The following is a 22,152-nucleotide window of genomic DNA, read 5'->3' on the forward strand; positions in this document are numbered from 1 at the left end:
GTATATCTGTGTAATTTCTAGGAATGAGACCTGGTATGTTTTTTTTTTAAGAGGTTTAATTAGCTCACGGCTCCACAGGCTGTACAGGAAGCATGGTGCACGCAGGTCCCACTTCTCGGGAGGCCTCAGGGAATCGTGGTGGAAGGAAGGCGAAGGGGAAGCAGGCAAGTCTCACACAGCAGGAGCAGGAGGAAGAGAGGGAGGGGTCACGGGTCACACATTCCAGATCTCACAAGAACTCACAATGGCAATGGCAGCTCCAAGGCTGAAGGTGTTAAACCATGAGGAACTGCCCCCATGATCCAATCACCAGGCCCGCCTCCAGCACTGGGGATTACAATGAAGCATACGATTTGGGTGGGATCACAGATCCAAACCATGTCAATCTCTCTCCAGGCTTTGCCCTGGAATCTGTAGTGTCCTGCTCCATTTTTCCTCCACATACAATTAGTCTCCATTTCTGTCTGTTCCAATGTTGCCTGGAGGCCTGAATCAGAGATTCAGCATTTGGCTTTGCCACTGTTTGGATTATTGTCACAACTGTCTCACCCACCTAATCGCTCCTCTTTTCTGATTTATCTTCCACACGGCTGACAGGCTCTTTTTCCTGAAAAAGAGACATGCTTTCCAAGCCTGCTTTGAGGCCCTTATTGACTTTCTATTGCCAGTAAGATACTGACCAAACTGCCTACCAGGGCACGGGAAATGCCATGCACATTTCCAGTTGCAGCCGTTGCCCTCTCTTCACTAAACTGAAAAATCTGACCATGCCAACACGTGGTGGTTCCTAAGACCCAGGCCTCTCCTCCTCTCTGTTCCTTTGCTGGAAGCCCTCTTCTTCCCCACTTCCACCGCACCCTCTTCTGTGCCACATAAATGTCTGTATGGGCTCAAGGCCCGACCCAAATGTTACCTTTTCTCTTGAAACTGTCTCCAACCCTTTTAAAGGAGCATTTGTGATCTTTCACGTTGCATCGCACTTCTCCCCTATTTCTATTCCAGCAGTTGCAGTGTGGGTCCTACATGGTGAGTGACTGACTGGCTTACTCTCAGTGGCCCTTCCTTTGAAGACAATGGCCAAGTTTATTTTCTCTATGTTGATAAAACTTAAGAAGTCATAATACACAATTAGTACTTAAAGTGTATTTGTTGGCCAGGCGTGGCGGCTCACTCCTGTAAGCCCAGTACTTTGGGAGACCAAGGTGGGTGGATCGTGAGGTCAAGAGATCCAGACTAGCGTGGCCAACATGATGAAACCCCGCCTCTACTAAAAGTACAAAAATTAGCGGGGCGTGGTGATGCACGCCTGTAATCCCAGCTACTCGGGAGGCTGAGGCAGGAGAATCGCTTGAACCCGGGAGGCGGAGCTTGCAGTGAGCCGAGATCATGCCACTGCACTCCATCCTGGCAACAGAGCAAGACTCCATCTGAAAAAAAAAAAAAAGACGTATTTGCTGATGAAGGTGAAGATGTTTTTCATAAATTCCACCCTGAGAACTCTCTGTGCTTATTTTCTACTTTCCACTGGAAAACGTATTCACTTTGATTTTTATTTTACATAAATTCTGGTTCTCTTTAGTTTTTTTTATTCTTTGTGTTTCTCAAACTTAAGTATTTACATGTAGAGTCCCAAGATAACCCAAAACATTCTTCCGATTCGGGCTGGGGATAATAACATAAATTAGTTTTGATATTTGTGGTGATCACTTGGAACTACAGTGATAACACACAATAATACATATTGTGGATACTGAAATAGCATTCATTGAGAGTTCAAGTGCCAGGTAATGTTCTATTTATTTTACGCATATTAAATCATTTAGACTGCAAAATAACCTAAGAATTAGGTGCTATTTCTTTTTTTCTTTTTCTTTCTTTTTTTTTTTTTTTTTTAGATGGAGTCTTGCTCTGTTTCCCAGGCTGGAGTGCGGTGGCACAATCTTGACTCACTGCAACCTTCACCTCCTGGGTTCATGCCATTCTCCTGTCTCAGCCTCCCGAGCAGCTGGGACTACAAGTACATGCCACCACACCTGGCTAATTTTTTGTAATTTTAGTAGAGACAGGGTTTTGCCGTATTGGCCAGGCTGGTCTCAAACTCCTGACCTCAGGTAATCCACCTGCCTCAGCCTCCCAAAGTGCTGGGGTTATAGGTGGAGATGGGGAAACTGCCAAGCGTGACATGTTGATCATACTGTTATGTCCATTCAATCTTCTTTCCAATAAAGGATTTGGTCACAAAGAGGACTGACAGCAAGGATAGCTTGATGCAGAAAAAACACATCTTTATAGCTAGAAGTAAATATGGAACATATACACTGTTAGATATGAGTCAGCATTTATTCAATGAACACTCATTAAGCTCAAACTTAAAAATACTGGGCTGGGGTCCAAGAATAGGCAGATGTCACGTAACTAATAATTGAGAAATATATGTGGAAACATGTTATGTTTGGAAAGCAATCTATCTATAAAGAGTAGGGCTAGAAGGCTTTCAGAAGAACCATGTAATTCCCCAGACTTCTAGTTTATTCTTTCTAGCCCCATAGAAGAATTTACCAAGGCAATACCATTTTCTCTTCAAAATAGGTCCACTCTATTCTTTGTGCCTCAAAACCAATACTCTATTTAATGCCTGCTTCTTCCTAGGCCTGACCAGAGGAGATTGCATTGTGTCTAAATAGGACTGTCATTTGTCCACTAGAAAAATTTTGTTGGGCACCTACTATCTGCCAGACACTGCCAGGTGCTGTTTAGACAGTGGTGAATGAGACAAAAATGGTTCTAATTCCGGTTCTCCTGGAGTTTACTGCCTAGTATGTGCTTTGGTGGGCTACAACTAAGTGGAAAAACATCTGCTATAAATCACCAAAGCTATTTATTCAAATTTCCAGCCGTAAGGTGGCACACCTCCAGTGATTTATCGTGCAGGATTCTCCCTTGCTGTGCATGTTCCTGCAAAGTCTCATTAGGACTTTTGAACTAAAAATATCTGATCCAGCTAAATTTTGGAAGAGGAAACTATTATTTGAGGAACTGATTTTCAGCAGCTGAGTGCCTCAGGAAGTCAGGAATGCCCAGTGGAGCTTTATGCCTCTGGTCCTCTCATTTGAAACCAGCAGAGGTTGGAACAGTTCTTAGTTATTAACATCTAATGGCTGTTTTGTGACTTCTCAAGTGCGTTGGACTCCTCCTCCCAAGTCCCAGGGAATGGAAAGATACTTATTTGAATTTAATTAACTCAGAGGATATTCGGCCCAAAGGATAATGATTGCATATACCGGGGACTGAATGTTCCTACATCTCCCCTAAAACTTTATGATGGATTTGTTGGACTAATAATTGCCAGGAGTATGTGAAAAAGAAGTCTCCCCCAGAAGTAAAGCCAAGGACAGAAAGTATCTGTCACCACAGCTCTCCCTCTGTGCCTCAGTTACGTTCTCACCTCGGTCTGTACGTGCCTTGACCGCAATACTCCCCTTGCAGAAAAGCACCTCGTGGTGCAGGTAAAAATTCCATCAAAAACACAGAGAAGAGAATAGCAACAAATAAAACTTCCAGTCTTGGCTTTCCCTTTGAGGTAGACTGTCAGTCTGTTTTTCCTTCCTAAATATGTGCATACAGATTGTCATTTTGTTAACTTGAAATATCCTTCACCTTGCTAGGAGTCTTCTATAACCTCCTTCGTGCCACCCAAATTCCTGTGTAGACTGAGGAGATACTACTTGTAGGAAATGTGATTTTATAGGTGGTACGAAATCATGCGCAAAGCCATTCGTTTACATAGTCATTCATTCTCACACACGCGTTGTGGGCCTGCTGTGTGTCCAGCATTGCGTTAGGCCCTTCAGGTGTGAGTCTGAGCAAGACAGATGTCATTGGGCCCTCATGCAGCTTACAAGCATTTTTCTTCTCATTTGCTTTACTAGTACAGGGCGTATGCTGGGCACTGTATGAGGGATCACAGAAGATTCCAAAGTAAATAAGAAGCATTTCTTTTGTTTGTTTTGTTTTGTTTTGTTTTTTGAGACAGAGTCTCACTCTGTCTCCCAGACTTGAGTGCAGTGGCGTGATCTCAGCTCACTGCAACCTCCGCCTCCTGGTTCAAGGGATTCTCCTGCCTCAGCCTCTTGAGTAGCTGGAACCACAGGCATGTGACACCATGCCCAGCTAATTTTCGTATTGGCCAGGTTGGTCTTGATCTCTTGACCTTGTCATCCTCCCACCTTGGCCTCCCAAAGTGCTGGGATTATAGGTGTGAGCCACTGTGCCCAGCCTTTAGTGTATTTTCATGCTGCTAATAAAGACATTCCCGAGACTGGGAAATTTACCAAAGAAAGAGGTTTAAGGGACTTACAGTTCCACGTGGCTGGGGAAGCTTCACAATCATGGCAGAAGGCAAGGAGGAGCAAGTCCCATCTTACAGCGATGGCAGCAGGCAAAGCGAGAGCTTGTGAAGGAAGACTCCCATTGTAAAGCTATTGGATTTCGTGAGACTTACTCTCAGGAGAACAGCCTGGGAAGGACCTGTCCCGTCCCGATGATTCAATCACCTCCCACTGGGTTCCTCCCACCACACACGGGCATCGTGGGACTTACAATTCAAGATGAGATTCGGGTGGGGACACAGCCAATCCATAGTCTTCCATCCCTGGCCCCTCCCAAATCTCATGTCCTCACATTTCAAAACCAATCACGCCTTCCCAACAGTCCCCCAAAGTCTTAACTCATTTCAGCATTAACTCAAAAGTCAACAATCCAAAGTCTCATCTGAGACAAGGCAAGTCCCTTCCACTTCTGAGCCTGTAAAATCAAAAGCAAGTTAGTTATAGATACAATGGGGGTACAGGTATTGTGTAAATACCATCATTCCAAATGGGAGAAATTGGCCAAAACAAAGGGGCTACAGGCCACATGCAAGTGAGAAATCCAGTGGGGCAGTCAAATCTTAAAGCTCCGTAGTGATCTCCTTTGACTCCATGTCTGAGATCCAGGTCACACTGATATAAGAGGTGGGTTCCCATGATTTTGGGCAGCTCTGCCCCTGTGGCTCTGCAGGGTATAGCCCCCCCCGCCATCTGCTCTCACCATCTGGTGTTGAGGGTCTGTGGCTTTTCCAGGTGCACTGTGCAAACTGTGAGTGGATCTACCATTCTGGGGTCTAGAGGGCCATGGCCCTCTTCTCACAGCTCCACTAGGCAGTGCCCCAGTGGGGACTCTGTGTGGGGGCTCTGGTCCCACATTTCTTTTCTGCACTGCCCTAGCAGAGGTTTTCCATGAGAGCCCCACCTCTGCAGCAAACTTCTGCCTGGACATGCAGGTGTGTCCATACATCTGAAATCTAGGCAGAGGTTCCAAACCTCAGTTCCTGACTCTGTGAACCCACAGGCTCAACACCATGTGGAAGCTGCCAAGGCCTGTGGCTTCCACCCTCTGAAGCAACAGCCTGAGCTGTACCTTGGCCCCTTTTAGTCATGGTTGGAGCAGCTGGGACACCGGGCACCAAGTACCTAGACTGCACACAGCATAGGGACCCTGGACCTGGACCACAAAATCATTTTCTTCTTGGTCCTTGGGCCTGTGATGGGAGGGGCTGCCATGAAGATCTCTAACATGCCCTGGAAACATTTTCCCCATTGTTTTGGGGATTAACATTCAGCTCCTTGTTATCTATGCAAATTTCTGCAGCCAGCTTAAATTTCTCTTCAGAAAATGGGTTTTTCTTTTCTATCACATTGTCAGGTTGCAAATTTTCTGAACTTTTATGCTCTGCTTCCCCAGTAAGACTGAGAGCCTTTAACAGCACCCAAGTCACCTCTTGAATGCTTTGCTGCTTAGAAATTTCTTCCACCAAATTATCTCTCTCAAGTTCAAAGTTCCACAAATCTCTAGGGCACGGGCAAAATGCTGCCAATCTCCTTGCTAAAACATAACAAGGGTCACCTTTGCTCCAGTTTCCAACAAGTTTCTAATTTCCATCTGAGACTGCCTCAGCCTGGACCTTATTGTCCATATCTCTATCAGGTTTTTAGTCAAAGCCATTCAGCAAGTCTCCAGGAAGTTCCAAACTTTTCCACATTTTCCTGTCTTCTTCTGAGCCCTCCAAACTGTTCCAACCTCTGCCTGTTACTCAGTTCCAAAGTCTATTCCACATTTTTGGGTATCTTTCCAGCAACACCTGACTCTTCAGGTAGCAACTTACTGTATTAGTCCATTTTTACCCTGCTGATTAAGGCATACGCGAGACTGGGCAATTTACAAAATAAAGAAGTTTAATTGGACTTGCAGTTCCATGTGGCTGGGGAAGTCTCACAATCATAGTGGAAGGCAAGGAGGAGCAAGTCACATCTTACATGGATGGCAGCAGGCAAAGAGAGAGCTTGTGCTGGAAAACTCCCATTTTTAAAGCTGTCAGATCTTGTGAGACTTATTCACTATCATGAGAGCAGCACAGGAAAGACCAGCCCCCATGATTCAATCACCTCCCATGGGGTTCCTCCCACAACAAATGGGAATTGTGGGAGTTACAATTCAAGATGAGATTTGGTCGGGGACACAGCCAAACCATATCATATACATTCCTAGGCTGGAGATTGGTAACATGGTAGAAAATTCACAGGATTTTGGAATGTACTGACTAATTCTCAAAGGTTTGATAAAAACAGATAAGCTTCACTTTAGTTAAAACTGGATCATGTAAAAACATAAAGCCAAAAAAAGCAAAAATATGTTTCATTTTGTCTTTTAAAAAATTATTATTATTATTATTTGAGATGGAATCTTGCTCTGTCACCCAGGCTGGAGTGCAGTGGTGCGATCTTGGCTCACTGCAACGTCCGCCTCCCAGGTTCAAGAGATTCTCCTGCCTCAGCCTCCTGAGAAGCTGGGACTAGAGGTGTGTGCCACCATGCCTGGCTAATTTTTGTATTTTTAGTAGAGATAGGGTTTTGCCATGCTGGCCAAGTTGGTCTTGAACTCCTGACCTGAGGTGATCTGCCTGCCTCAGCCTCCCAAAGTGCTGGGATTACAGACATGAGCCACTGCACCTAGCCTCATTTCATTTTGTTTTTAAGGGTTCCTTTTCTGGCCTGGGGCAGGAAACTTGTGAGCACTGAGAGATTGGAGTATTGGAGGATGGAAATGCTCAGTCACTGGGCTGAATTCAGCAAAGCAGTAAGGAAGGGAATATGGGGGAAGCCAAGAGGAGACCTCAGGAGAGGCGGATACATCAGCTTACCATGAACACCTCCTGGGAAAGGTCTTTATTATAAAAAGCCAAGACAAAGATGCACCCTAAACATAGGGGATGAGTAACTTTGGTCTCCTCATCTGAAGCTTTAATTGAAAATTCTAGTTCTAGTGGGGGCATAGATAGAGCCTGACACCAGCTAATGTGGGCAACCCAGATAGGGAGGCCTCTCCAATGTCATCTCAGATGTGACATGGGAGGTCAACAAATAAAGAAGATCCTCACAGAGAGAGGAGTCAGGAAAGATGGGCTGGCTAACCAAGGAGCTCACTCTGCCAGAGGGCTGCAGTTCTAACCTGCCGTGAACCCTTAGCCATACAATTCCGCTGTTTTCCTTGCCTCCTTTTCAACAAAAGAGAATTTTACCTTGTTTTGTTTTGAAATTAGTCCTTTTGATTCCACTCCTGCATATTATATGTATTGGGAGGTGATTAAATATGTTATTTAAATATATTCGAAAACCCCATTCAATCATAGGTATCTCCACCAGTAGAAGCTTATCTGGACTTGACCTAGATCAGTTCCCATCACCAAAAGGTCCTGAACTTAGATGTTAGGCAGTAACTGGACAATAAGTGAACAGACTTTTATAATTTTCTTATTTGAGGAGAAAGTGAGTGGATTTTAGATTATAATTAATGTATAAATTAAATGCAGTTGGGGTGTTTTTGAAATCCTTATATTGGCAAAGAAGAATTGGTTTGCATGTTGGAATGAGATAAGTGGACTATTATTAACAACTGTTGTTTCTGCCTATTTTATCAGGCAGGTTAGGCTAAGAATTACTTTAATAACAAGCAAGCAAGTCCTGGAATCAGTGGTTTACAGCAGCAGAGGCTTATTTCTTACCCACAATATGTATCCATATGTGTTGGACCCAGGCTGAAGAAGCTGCCCTTACCTGGTACATTGCAATGGGCTAGGGGTGCACAGAGAAGCACAATCAGGTTCTTTTATTTTATTTTGTTTATTTTTATTATTATACTTTAAGTTCTAGGGTGTATGTGTGTAACATGCAGGTTTGTTACATATGTGTACTTGTGCCATGTTGGTGTGCTGCACCCATCAACTCGTCAGCACCCATGAACTCGTCCTTTACATCAGGTATAACTCCCAATGCAATCCCTCCCCCCTCCACCCTCCCCATCATAGGCCCCGGTGTGTGATGTTCCCCTTCCCGAGTCCAAGTGATGTCATTGTTCAGTTCCCACCTATGAGTGAGAACATGTGGTGTTTGGTTTTCTGTTCTTGCGATAGTTTGCTGAGAATGATGGTTTCCAGCTGCGTCCATGTCCCTACAAAGGACATAAACTCATCCCTTTTTATGGCTGCATAGTATTCCATGGTGTATATGTGCCACATTTTCTTAATCCAGTCTGTCACTGATGGACATTTAGGTTGATTCCAAGTCTTTGCTATTGTGAATAGTGCCGCAATAAACATACGTGTGCATGTGTCTTTATAGCAGCATGATTTATAATCCTTTGGGTATATACCCAGTAATGGGATGGCTGGGTCAAATGGTACTTCTAGTTCTAGATCCTTGAGGAATCGCCATACTGTTTTCCATAATGGTTGAACTAGTTTACAATCCCACCAACAGTGTAAAAGTGTTCCTATTTCTCCACATCCTCTCCAGCACCTGTTGTTTCCTGACTTTTTAATGCACAATCGGGTTCTTTAAACTTCCTCTGGAAGTGACACACATCATTTCTGCTCACATACCATCTGTCAGAGCAACTCACAGGTCAATGCTGACAGCAGTGGGCTGGGGATGGATAATGGTCCTGCAAGAAAAGGCATCCTGGGAAGAACTGTGAACACTCTTCTTTTTTCTGGGAATAGCTACCCAGTTTTCTCTAGGAGAATAATCCCTTGCCAACTCTGAGCCAATATACATCTGACAGAGTTGACCCAGGTCTAGGGGGCATGAGAGCCAGGATTAGTTAACCTGAGCTTTCCATTTCTCTGGCCAAAGCAAGTCTAATAAAATCCAGTTCCTGGAAGGGGAAATTTGTTATCTGTTGGAGTTGCTAAGAAGATGGCCTGTAATCCAGGAGCTACAGGGAACAATCTAGGTGGAGAAAGAGGCTGCTAGAAGTGAATTCATCATAGAAGTAAACAAAACTGAGAGACTGAGCAGATAAGCTGAAGCCTGAAGCCTGATGTCATCATTGGAGTCCCTGTATCCACCTGTGCCAGCAGGAGATTGTCTCAACTTGCAATTCCTAAATATGTAAGTCTACATTTTTTTCTTAAGCTAGTAAATAGAGGTTTCTATTACTTGCAACTAAAGATTTCTCACTTATAAAAGAGGGTTTTTATGAATTTTTAAAACTTAAACTCTGCACCGTGTAAATGGTTGGGTACACTGTGCTTGAGGTGGGTCACTCCTTTGCTAACAAGCTCCATAGCTACCAACTCAAAGAGAAACATTGAATTAGTGACTACACTATTGTCACGCAGTATCTGCACTATGAGAAATTGCCCAAGATATGTCAAATAGGATCAAAAACTGGTGATTTCATGTGGTCCAACTCGATGCAATTCACAGTACCACATAATAAAACCAAACAACTTTTTCAGCAATCAGAGCTTTTCTGAGAGTCAATGTCTACTGTGAAACACCTATAAAGCCGGGTACAAAATGTAGCACAGGACAGCAATATCAGCCTCATGGAGAATTTGCTATCAATGCAGAATCTCGGGCCCCATCCAGACCAACTAAATCAGAATGTGCACTTTAATTAGATCCCTAGGTGACTTTTTTTTTTGCAAATTAAAATTTAAGAGGTACCCACAAAGAAGACTCTAAGTAATATGGTAAATATCATCCAGAACACCCCTATAATAAATGCATTACAACAATTAAAGGATTGTAGAGCAGTTCCCGTTATGACTTAATGGCATGATGTCAAGTAATTCTAGTGGGGTGAAAAATTCCTAAGGTGATTCTATGGAAGCAGTTGAGATTATATGCTCCAGCAATATAATATTATTGCTATTTTCCCAAAGACCAAAGCAACTGATAAAATCAAACAACTAGTAGCACCCCTGCTCTCCCTTACACATTATGCAATAAGGAGATCCAAAAACTTCATTTGAATAAAATATGGGGTCACCTGATAGCATGGTCCACTCTCCTGTCCAGCCTGGGCAACAGTTGACTCCAGCTGGTTATGGTTGTCCACTTGCATTTAAATACTTACGCACACTCTGGGTCTTGTGCTCACCATGACTCCCACGGCAGCAGTGGAGATGCTGGTTGTCAGTCCCAGTTCATCATCGTGACAACCCAACCTGGAGAGCATGGGTCTGGAGAAGACTGGGAAGTGGGGACTGACTCAGCCTTCATGCTTCCTCTGCCCTGGCTGCTGCCATTTTGCCACCCAGTTTTTGCCTTTCCTCCTGCTTCATTTTTTCTCCACAACCCAAGATAAGAATTTTCACCTGTCAGGTTGAAGAATAGGGTCTGGGCATTGGACAGAGCCAGTCTCCCATTATATTCAAACTCATTTCTCAATGGGATGTATTCTGCTCTTATTCCAATGTAGGGAAGACTATTTCACTAAGGAGAAAACTAACAAGAGGGGGCAGTAGATTTTTTAAGACTGAGTTCCCAATGCTTGGGTGTACTGTAGTCATTGACATACCAGTGTATCCGATTACAGATTGCGAACATCCTGCCTCCTCATTAATCAGAGGGTGGATTAGGTGGCTAATCCATGGAGAAAGGTGTATGTCAACAAAGCTGACCTGACTTCATATGGAGTTCTCAGGAACCAGCCACCAAATAGAGGTATAAAGCATTTGGTGAAAATCATTATAAAAATAATTAGATTTTAAAAATCTCCCTGCTTCAGCTCCTTAGATGAATTTGCAGCTGGGGAGATCTTTAAACACAAAATTAAGCTCCTGATTAGTGAAGGTAACGTTTGGGTCTATTTTATCCAGCATAAGTAAACATTCTGAGTTATTTAATTTGCAACCAGCAAAGAAAAAAAGATATCTCATTTTTTCTGCTGCTGCTGCTTCTGTCTTTTGTTAGAGAATTAACTTCAATAGCTCTGTCATTGGAAGAGAAGATGGCACTAGAAAACCTTATTTTTCTGCATTACTGGGATGAAATAACAGAATGTGATGCTGATTTGTTTCTTTACTATTAATATGAATAAGTATTCTGGGCATTTGTTTAGAGTTTTCTACCAACACAACTTACAATCAGAAGGACCAAAGGCCAGGAGGAGGTAATTGTGTATCTAGCCAATGTGTTCCCTTTCCTATTGCCTCTGTGATCCCGGGTGCTAAGTCAGGTTGCCTGGACATGCTGGTTTGATAGCATCCCAAAGCAAATGCAGATGAGCAGGGTAGCTCAAGATGGACAAGATTTGGAGTAATACTGATTTAAGATCCTTAAAACTCATAACAAACCACATTGTCTTTGCTTATATAATGAAGTAAATTTTTTCTCTATGATTAGCTGTAGCCAACATTTCCTCCAAACAACTGTAAATTCCAGAATGGAGGGAAGTGTCTAAGACATCTTTATGCATATTCTTAACCAAATTAATATAGTCATTTTGATAAGGTCATTTGAAGAATCAAGGTACTCATGGCAGTGAAAGAAGAAAAAACAGCATTGAAAGAGAAATATGTGAGAAGTACTTTAGAATTCATTGAAATATAAATATAGTAAGCTTTGAAATCAAATATACACTGACTTTAGTATTATTTATCCTTTCTTCTTTTTTTATTCTCTTTGAGTTTTGTTCTTTCTTTTATCTTTCTTCTAGAGAATACTGATAAAGTAGTCTAAAAAATAACTTGAAACCTACAAAAATTAATGTTCTGGTACATATCCTAGTATTTAATGTAATAATTATTTTGATGGGACTAACATGTGAAAAGAAATAAACATACATTATTATGTATTCAGAAAAATGTCCATGTTCATTTTCTATTAAAGATGCTATCTTTTTTTAAAAAAATAAATAAAAGAAGTCTTATTAGTCTCTTTTTTTTTAGTACTTACTCTGGCCCACACCTCTGTTATTTGCATGTTTTTCATTGCCTCAGTTAAGTTTTACGTCATCCGTTAGGCATGTTAAAAGTAAAACGGAGGCCGGGCATGATGGCTCACACCTGTAATCCCAGCACTTTGGGAGGCCAAGGAGGATGGATCAGCTGAAGTCAGGAGTTCAAGACCAGCTTGGCCAACATGGTAAAACCCCATCTCTACTAAAACTACAAAAAAATTAACTGAGTGTGGTGACAGGCGCCTGTAATCCCAGCTATTCAGAAGGCTGAGGCAGCAGAATCGCTTGAACTCAGGAGGTGGAGGTTGCAGTGAGCCGAGATTGCACCAGTGCACTCCAGCCTGGGTGGCAGGAGTGAAAGTACGTCCCAGAAACAAAAAAGAAGGGAAGGGAAGGGAGGAAAAGAAAGGAAGGAAGGAAGGACAGATGGAAAGAAAGAAAGAAAGAGAGAGAAAGAGAGAGACAGAAAGAAAGAAAGAAAGAAAGAAAGAAAGAAAGAAAGAAAGAAAGGAAGGAAGGAAGGAAGGAAGGAAGGAAGGAAGAAAGAGAGAAAGAAAGACGCACACAAGAACATTCTGAAGAATGTATTTGAGCAAACAGCAGTTAATGAATCAGGAAGCTCCAAGCCACAACTGGGTCAGGATGAGCATGGAGTAAAGGAAAAAAAAATTGGTTGCAGTTGTACAGTTTCCCTCATGTGGTCTATTTTATTGGAAAGTCCCTACTTCTATAATTATAAGTTAGTTGGCTGCCTCAGATTGGTTGGGCCTAAATTCCATTTTTCTTTAATATAGGCATTTACAAGAAATAGCTCAAGTTAAGTTTCACTTCTGTTTGCCAGTCAAGCAAGGTTAGGGTCACTGATGAGGCCTCGCTGATTGTGTCGGCTCAAGGGTTGTTTAGACCTAGTCTCCATATTAATTTGCCTTAATAGGCAGGACTTTTCTTTTGAGGGAAGGGGCTCTTGGAGGAAAGGGTCCACTGAAGACGTTACCATGACATGCTACGTGATTTTCCAGACAGAGAAAGTGGGGAAAGAGTCTCAATGCAGCAGATTAAGGAAACTGAAATAAAGGCATTCCAAATGGAAAAGCAGAGATTTGAACAGAGCACTCTCTGGTACCGAAGCCTCGTGTCTCCACCAAGAACGTCTTCGTTGCTTGAAGGCTGTGTTGTGCATATTCACCTTTACTTGTTCAATGCTAGCATAGCACCTGGTAATTTCTCAACGAATCCTGTGACTTTTACCTTTTAATCATATATCCTTTACTCCCTCTGCTCCTTTTAAAACCCACTTCCGATGCATTAGGTCATTACCTCACATGGACAGCTGAAATAATCTGTAGAGTAATTTTCCTGCCTCATATTGTTACCTTCAGTCTATCCACTGTATGATTTATTTCCTGTTTCCTTCTTCAGTAGTTCCTCAGATTACCATCCAAGCTTCTCAACTGACCTGTGAAGCTACTTAGTGTTCCCTGAACAGCCAATGCAGATTCTATGCTAATACTTCTCCATGACAATATCACTTTCTCTCTTTGCTGAAATGACCTTGTATACAAGAAAAAATACCTGACTTATCTTTTGAGACTCACTTCAACGTTTCCTCTTTGGCATTGTTTTGAATCTACCCAGAGTGTGCAGCTCTGTTCTTTTTTCTAGTGTTGGGTCTTGTGTAAACACCATTAGAGCAGATGTTACAGTGTGTCATAAAGATCTGGACTTAGTCTGTTTTCTCTACTAGGCTGCAAGTTCCTGGAGGCAGGGACATCTTACTTGGCAATGTATCCTTAGAACACATGCACTTGAGCTCAATAAAATGTTATTAAATGAATCATTTGTTGAACAAATGAATGGGTAATCTATTCTTGAGCAACATGATACTCACAAGCGCCAAAAAGACACTTGTGGTTATTAGAGGTTATAATGTGTGACAAAGAAGCTTTAGACTGTGCATGAATTCACAGAACCCGTCTCTTGGCATGCTGAGGATAGCAGTGTGACACCAACTTCTTGGGAAATTTTGAGAGGGGTGATATACTAGCCTCTAATACCACCTAGAAATGCATGCAGTTTACAACCACATTGTCTAAAATCAGCATCAAAACCCCAAGCATGAATATTGCTCAGTGGAATGGTATGGTTAGGTCAAAAATAAACAAAGTTCACAAGGAAAAAAATCTAAAAATAATGGCCTGAAAAGTGATAACTCTTCTCTCTAAGATGTAATGTTTTCTGAAGGAATTTTGCTTACCTCAGTAATCTTATAATTAGCTCATCAAAGTTAGGGAAAACATTAGGGCCCCTCAACTCTAGCATCCCACCTAAGGCGGGACTTCTGGAGGGACGCCAATCCAGATTCTACCTGAACACTTCCAGAAAAGGCAGTCTCATCGCTGGAGAGGGAAGCATCTCCTTATTTTGGAGGCAGCTCATTTAATTTTGGATTATTCAGGCTTAGATGAAATCTGCCTTCAATCCATTGACCCTGGTTGTTTTTCCAGAGCTACACAGAACACACCAACTTGTTTTTCCATGTGAAAACTTTTCAAGTATTTGAAGACAGCTATCATTTCTGCCAAAAGCTTCTTTTCCATTAGATTAGAAACACTTCATTTCATGCAATAATTTCTTATGTGATGTTCCTTTAAAGCCTTTGGCTCTCTCTGGCCATATTCCAAAGGACACACTTCAGTACGATAACCAAACATGGACGCAATACTGCAAGTGTACCTAAGCATTGCAGACATGTCTCGTCTTATGTGTATAATATAATTCTTTACCAAAATCAAATATTGTACTATATTCAATGAATACATGGATCAAAATATTATTAGTTAGGAATTGTTCTTGGATACAAAGGTAAGACAGTCTTTATTTCAAGAAACCCACAACTTAACAAAATAAAAATACTCTCTCAATAAATTGTGATATTGTCTAAGCACTATAGTTGAGGTATAGCAAGATATGATCATCAAGTAACTGACATATTAGGTTTTTACACAATGGAAGATCTCTGCTTATTTCAGACAACTTGATATTCATTAAGGACTCATTCCAGACCTGTGCCATTTAAAAATCTAAATGCTGCACCCTCTCATGATGTTGATTTTGTTATAATTCCAGCATAGCAAGGTCTTTTAAACCTTTGTTCTGTCATCAAATGTGTTCATTTTCCATTCTCAGCTTCGTGTCTCCTCTGAGAGCAACAGGGACGCTGGCTGCACGGTACATGAGCAAAATAGTTTGTGTTCAGCTTTCCCAGCAGAAATATGTGTTGGGGAATTTGGCTAATGGGAAGTGGTAAGGCATATATTTAGAAAAGACAGTTTATTTTACCCAAGACAAATATAGACCCTTGGAATTCTATCCGCCATGACTCACAGACAGTGCAGAGTTCTCAGCCCCTAAGGGCTGTGTGGTGTTGGCTGTTGGCATACAGTGAAGCCAGGGCCTGAGAAACAGAGAAAAGCACAGCAATGGCTGATATTTTCAGGCCAGCTTCTGACACCAGATGCCAGATTGCAAGTTGAAACGTCCCCTTATCTCCAGCCCTGCAAGGTAGCTTATAATGTTCTTAAAATAATTAAGCTTCCTTTGCGTCGTCTCTGCTTGAATTGCATTTAGCATCTTGCTGGAGAGGCCTTTCCTGAGCACCCTGTATAAACAGTCCCAGCCCTGCCTCTGTGCTTGCTCTCTCCTTGCCCTGCCCTGTTTCCCATGGCTCTTATCGCTATGAGACTTACTACATATTTCCTCCTCGTAGATTGTTGGACTCCCTTCAGCTCCACGTCCACATGCACCAGAATGCAAGCTCTGCGAAGGCATGGGCTTGGGTTTCTTGACTGTGAACAGGGTCCGGCACTAGCATGCGTTCCATTGGTATGTGCTTAATAAATATCTGTTGAATAAATGAATGAATCTGAAGTAAAATGATAGTAAATTATTTATGTACTTAGCTGGTAGGACATTTAAAAAAACAATGACGATGGAAGCAACCGAGAATGTCATGTTTAATTGATCCTTCCTAGAAAGATACGATTAATTATACAAAGCATTTTGAGCTTCTCTAAATAAAAGGACTGTCTATGTACTTTCAGTGTGTGCTGGTGTTATTTAGCATGGGAAGAAAAGAGTTTATGAAATAGTAATCGTAGCTACCCATTACCAAATATCGAGTGATGGAATAATGGCTTAACATACATTTTCTCATTGAGCATAGATTTTATTGTATATCTTTTTTTTTTTTTTTTTGAGACGGAGTCTCGCGCTCTGTCGCCCAGGCTGGAGTGCAGTGGCCAGATCTCAGCTCACTGCAAGCTCCGCCTCCCGGGTTTACACCATTCTCCTGCCTCAGCCTCCTGAATAGCTGGGACTACAGGCGCCCGCCACCTCGCCCGGCTAGTTTTTCGTATTTTTTAGTAGAGACGGGGTTTCACCGTGTTAGCCAGGATGGTCTCGATCTCCTGACCTCGTGATCCACCCGTCTCGGCCTCCCAAAGTGCTGGGGATTTTATTGTATATCTTATTTATACAAAAGTGGGAGCTCAGAGGGCATCAGCCATTTGCCAATGGTCCACAGCTCAAAAGGGCCAGAGTCTAACTCCTCTCACCTTGCAACACGTACTAACAAGCAATAAGCCAAGAAACACATGCATCTTCCTTTCATGAAATGTTCCAGGACACTCACCACCCTTGCTGGGGAATTTTATACCCAGGTGAGGCTTTCGTGCTACCTACAGCTGATCAGAGTCCTGAGCTGGGTGTCACCACATAATCACGACAGCTCTGCCTAGAAAAGTGACCACCAAAGTAACACCTGCGTATTTTCTACTCCTCGCTTTGCTTTCAAATCGCATTTGCCAAGAAAATCAGGTAAAGCAATGTTTTTGAAGCGGTCAGCATTCTTTACATCTGAAACAAGTGATGTTTCTTTCTCTCCCATTCATCACTCCCTCAACATAGATTTTACAATCCAAATGAGAGAGCTATATCAAGAAAAGTTTGCACTTCTCTCTTGCTGACAATTTTGTTAGGTGAGATAAATGACAAAGCTTGCTCTTCAGACCCTATCTGAATTCTAAACTCTCGCAGAAGCATTTCTTGCCCAAGAGTTGACAGGAGGAAGTAAAGGGATTGCCCATAAACCAGACGCGTATTGGGAAGGGACAGAAAGCAGAAAAGTGCAGCCACGAAGGCCTCGTGCGGAGATGCTCTTACAGCTTCACCCACACCAAGTCGCCTGTTGTAAGCCATGACTTTGGAAAGTTGAGCTTCGGGGAACCATTCGAGATCCTCTGGGTCTTGCCCCTCTAGTGCATGCCGTGGTTATTGATCCCACTCTCATACACTTGGCTGAAATGTACGTGGTCTGCACCTGAAGTAGGTCCTATGTCTCCTATTTGGGAAGCTCTCCTTCCCTGTTCAAACATTGTGTTTTGCCTTTCAGCAGCACTTACATACAGAAATAAAATGGGTGAGAAGAAAGTAGGAAAAATTTAACACTCAGCAAAGACCACTCGGAGGTGCAATTCCTAACACGCTTTCTGCAGCTTTGACCTTGGGGGCCTCTTTCCTATCAGCGGTTCTGTGAAGGATGCGTCGCCTCTCAGGGCCGTCCCTGTGCCTCTTTCATCTCTTTCGGCAGACTTAAAAGTATCTGATTTAGGAAGTCTTAGGATTCCTCCCAAAAGACATCTCAGGTTCTGATCTTAGTTCTGACAAAGAAGAGATCTAGGCTACTATCCAACAGGAGTCCTAGTCAGAGTTTAACGCACTTGAAACATTTGTAACAAGGGATGTTGAACTTACATATAGATAGAGCATGAACAACAACTACAAAGGACTTCATAGGACTTCGTCCTCAGATCTCAGACCAGTTTGCAGGCATGGCATTCAGGCGCAGGGTGGGCACCACTGCAAACTCATCAGTTTCTCCTTGTGTAAAAGCAGAAGGTGTAGAGAAAGCGGTGCAGAAATTCTGCTTCCTAAAGGGCATTGCCATCTCGAAGGCTGTGTAGTGGGCCACAGTCTTGCCTCAGGACCCCAGAGCCTGGATCATTGAGCAGAATTGTCCCAGAGCACCCAGTTTCTCCCATGCAAGGTCAGTGGGAGAACATGTAGTCATAGGCACCTTTCCACAGATCCTGTCATCCTCCCTTTGCTGCAAGATTAATAATGATAGTAACACATTTAGTGAAGAGACCACTTAAACGTAATAACTTTCAACCTCTTTATTCACAACATAAAAACACTATTAAGTACCTATTATATGTGGGAGGTTGCATGAACTTCTAGGAGAGGAACACATGTAAAATTAACACAGTTCCTTCTCTTTTAAAAGCCCTAATTTGTGTGTGTGGTGGCAGGGTTTAGATAGGGGGGAAGGAAGACCTAGAAACCAGAATTGCCAGAAAAATCATGTCATAGCCCATCTATACCTGTGAAAGTCCTCCCTGCACCCTCAATTTCCCCTGTGACAAGTTAAGCTCTTTATCCCGGCAAGCAAGATCAGCTACAGTCCATCTGGCCCTGCTGCCTCTCCCACTTCACCTCCCCTTTCTCCTGCCTGGCATCCAGCACTTCCATGCCAGCAGACTGCCCAATGGCATCCAGCACTCCCACACCAGCAGGCTGCCAATGGCATCCAGCACTCCCACGCCAGCAGGCTGCCCAAACTTTCTGCAGCATTTCACAGTGTTTTTCATCTCTGTTGCCCCTTTCATCTAGAATGCCCCCCTTCATTTATCTTCACTATCTATGGTTGTGTGTGTGTGTGTGTGTGTGTGTGTGTGTGTGTTTGTTTGTTTTTGATGGAGTCTTGCTCTATCGCCCAGGCTGGAGTGCAGTGGTGTGATCTCGGCTCATTGCAACCTCCACCTCCTGGGTTCAAGCAATTCTCCTGCTTCAGCCTCCTGAGTAACTGGGATGACAGGCACCCGCCACCATGCCTAATTTTTGTATTTTTAGGAGAGAGGGGGTTTCACTGTGTTGGCCAGGATGGTCTTGATCTCCTGACCTCGTGATCCACCTGCCTTGGCCTCCCAAAATGCTGGGATTACAGGCGTGAGCCACTGGGCCCAGCCTTCTATGTGTTTTTTAAAGACTCAACTGCAGCCTCCTTCTAGAAGCCTTCTCTGTGTTTCCTACATAGTCTTGAGCACTTATTCTTCAAAACTCCCACTGAACTGTTACTTCTATGAGGGTTTAAAAGAAACCTATTGCAAGTGACTGTCTTTATATTAGAGCGTGTGCCTCTTGAGGACGGACAGCGTTTATTGCCTCTGCTTTCTTGGCATGGGTCCCAGTGCCCCTTATCCCATATGCCTTAAAAATGTTAAGCAGATTACTAAATGAAAAAAAAAAAAAAGAAGGAAAAGATGATACAGAATATTTAGCAAAGCACAGAAAAGGAATGCTAAACAGGAATGCAGGGGCAGATGTTCAATGTTGTTGGAAGAAGGGTGAGTGTATACTGTGTTGGTCGAAGCCTAAGTTGGAGAAGTGGACCTCAGCAGAGCCTTGAAGAATGGGTTGGATTCAGGAGGGGAGGAAAAGGTTTTCAGAATGAAGACATAACTTGAAGGAAAGCAGAGTTGTCTGAAACATACGACTGAATAAAGGCCTCCAAAATAGACAGAAAGAGCAGTGTGAGATTATTTATGGAGAGCTAAGACCATGGTGAAAGGACCGTGGTCTTTATTTAGAAAGCCACAGGGAGCCATTGACAGTTTCTGAGAGAGAAAATTTCATAGTATAATGCTTGTTTTAGGAAGACCATTATTGCAGCAATGCGAAGGATGGTTTAAAAGTCAGTGTTTTAGAAAGCCAGGGAAGAAAGTATTTCAAAAAGAATGTTGCCACTGTGAAATTGGATGAGAACTGAGAACAGGTCTCTTGTTGGCATAGGTAAGGTGGGAGGATGGAGAAAAGGGATGAAAATATTACCGGGGTAAGTGAAGAAAATAAAGAGACTGAGATTACAAATGAAGTGGGAGGATTAGCCTTGAAAATTAGTGTCAACTTTTCCTCCAAGAGAAGAAAGAGGAGAAAGAGGGGGAGAATATAGTTAATTGAGGCTCTCAAACTTATATTCATCATTCATTTAGGATATTTTTGATACCTTTTTTGAAACCCAAGACAAGGTCTGGTAATGATTGTAAAAAAAGCCAAGGATGTGGTTTGGGTTTGAATTGAGTGGGAAAGGTCTGGAAGAACAGTGCCGTAGGAAATGAGAGGAAATGAGAGACGGAGACAGCCAGGGTGCAGTGAAGAACTGACAAGACCACTGTGGTCACGCCTGAAATAACGTAGTTTGGGTTTTTGTTTTGTTTTTGTGGAGACAACCACCAAGGTTCCAGTTATCTGCTGCTGACTAGCAAACCACCCCACATTTAATGGCTTCAACCAATAACCACTTTATTTTGTTGGTGATCTGTTGGTCAAACTCTAGGGCAGGGCATGCCAGGGTGATCTTCTGCTCCATGTGATGACCATAGGGGTCTCCAGCTTGTGGCTGGCGGTTCTGGAGGGCCCAGCACCTTGGCAGGGATGACTGGGGCCTTGCAGGTCTGGGTCCCTCTCCCCCCTGCTTCTGTCTCAGGACCTTTCCATGGACTCTCCATTCGAACACCCAGACTTCCAACAGCATGGCTCAGGGACAGGGAACAGCCAGGCCTGCAGTCGTGGGACCAAAACCCAGCACAGAGCTACTTCCACCACCAAATGTTGGTCAAAGAGGATAGAGAGTCCACCAGGCTCTGGATGGAAGGAGTGTTCCAGTATTTTTTGCTAGCTCTCACTTTTTTCCACAGCGTTAATCACTTTCTAATATGATTATTTTCTGTTTTCTATCATCCCCCACTGGAATGTAAGTTCTATAGATGGAGGAGTTTTCTGTTTTGATTTTTCTCAAATGTTTGATCTATAGTAGACACAATAAATATTTGTTGCATGAAGAATGGGAGAAGTAGAAAGAGGAATGGATAATATGGGCCTAAATTGCCTGGGGTTGTGGTCATCCAGGAAGACAGAGAAGCACAACTGAGACTGCAAGGCAGCGGTTCCCTCTGGTATATAAGGTTCCAGCATTTAGCCATCAGCTCAACGATGGCGAGGCTGTGGCTCAGGCTATGGCTTTTACCTCCACAGAGCAAACACGTCATCTTCCTTCGGACACGTGCTCCCAGTGCCGGGGAATATATTTAAGTTGATTCCAACTGCACGCCCTCCTTCAATAAAAATCTTTGCATCTGACAAACTACTAATTAATCATACAGTCTGGAAGTGTCTCCTGTTACCTTTCATAGAGTGGCTCTGAGGTTATGAACCTCCCTAAAATTGTACTGGGAAACGAGTCATCTTACCGGAAACTCTATGAGTTCTATCAGTATCTACAAAGAAGATTTGACCCAAATATATTAAGAAATACTCTCAGAATAAACTATATGTTGACTTTGCCTTTTTAGTAGGAAAGTTAAATTTTTCAAATACAATGAAGGAAAAAAATCATCTGAAATGGGAATAAAAGCACTTACAACATTAACTAAGGCCACATCTGTAGCAAGCAAATTGATGAAATAAATAATCTTTAAAGATTTCCCAGGAGCTGTTCCCAGGAGCCAAAGTTTGATTTGGCTAGTGGCATGTAAGCCTACAGGATTGACAGGTAAAGTGATTCTAGACAAAGAGAAACCACAGCATCATGTCAAAGTCACACACAGAAAAATGTATTTTTGGAGACTTAGACTACGCAAAAAGTATGTCTTTCAAGTGGTGTTTAAAAGCCTCTGGTGATTACAATGTGATGTTTCTTTAAAAATATCTTAAGTATATGTTAACTATGGAACTTGAACTAAAATTATCACT

This window comes from Colobus angolensis, unplaced genomic scaffold, assembly GCF_000951035.1.
Source record: "Colobus angolensis palliatus isolate OR3802 unplaced genomic scaffold, Cang.pa_1.0 Scaffold5, whole genome shotgun sequence".
Lineage (NCBI taxonomy): Eukaryota > Metazoa > Chordata > Mammalia > Primates > Cercopithecidae > Colobus > Colobus angolensis.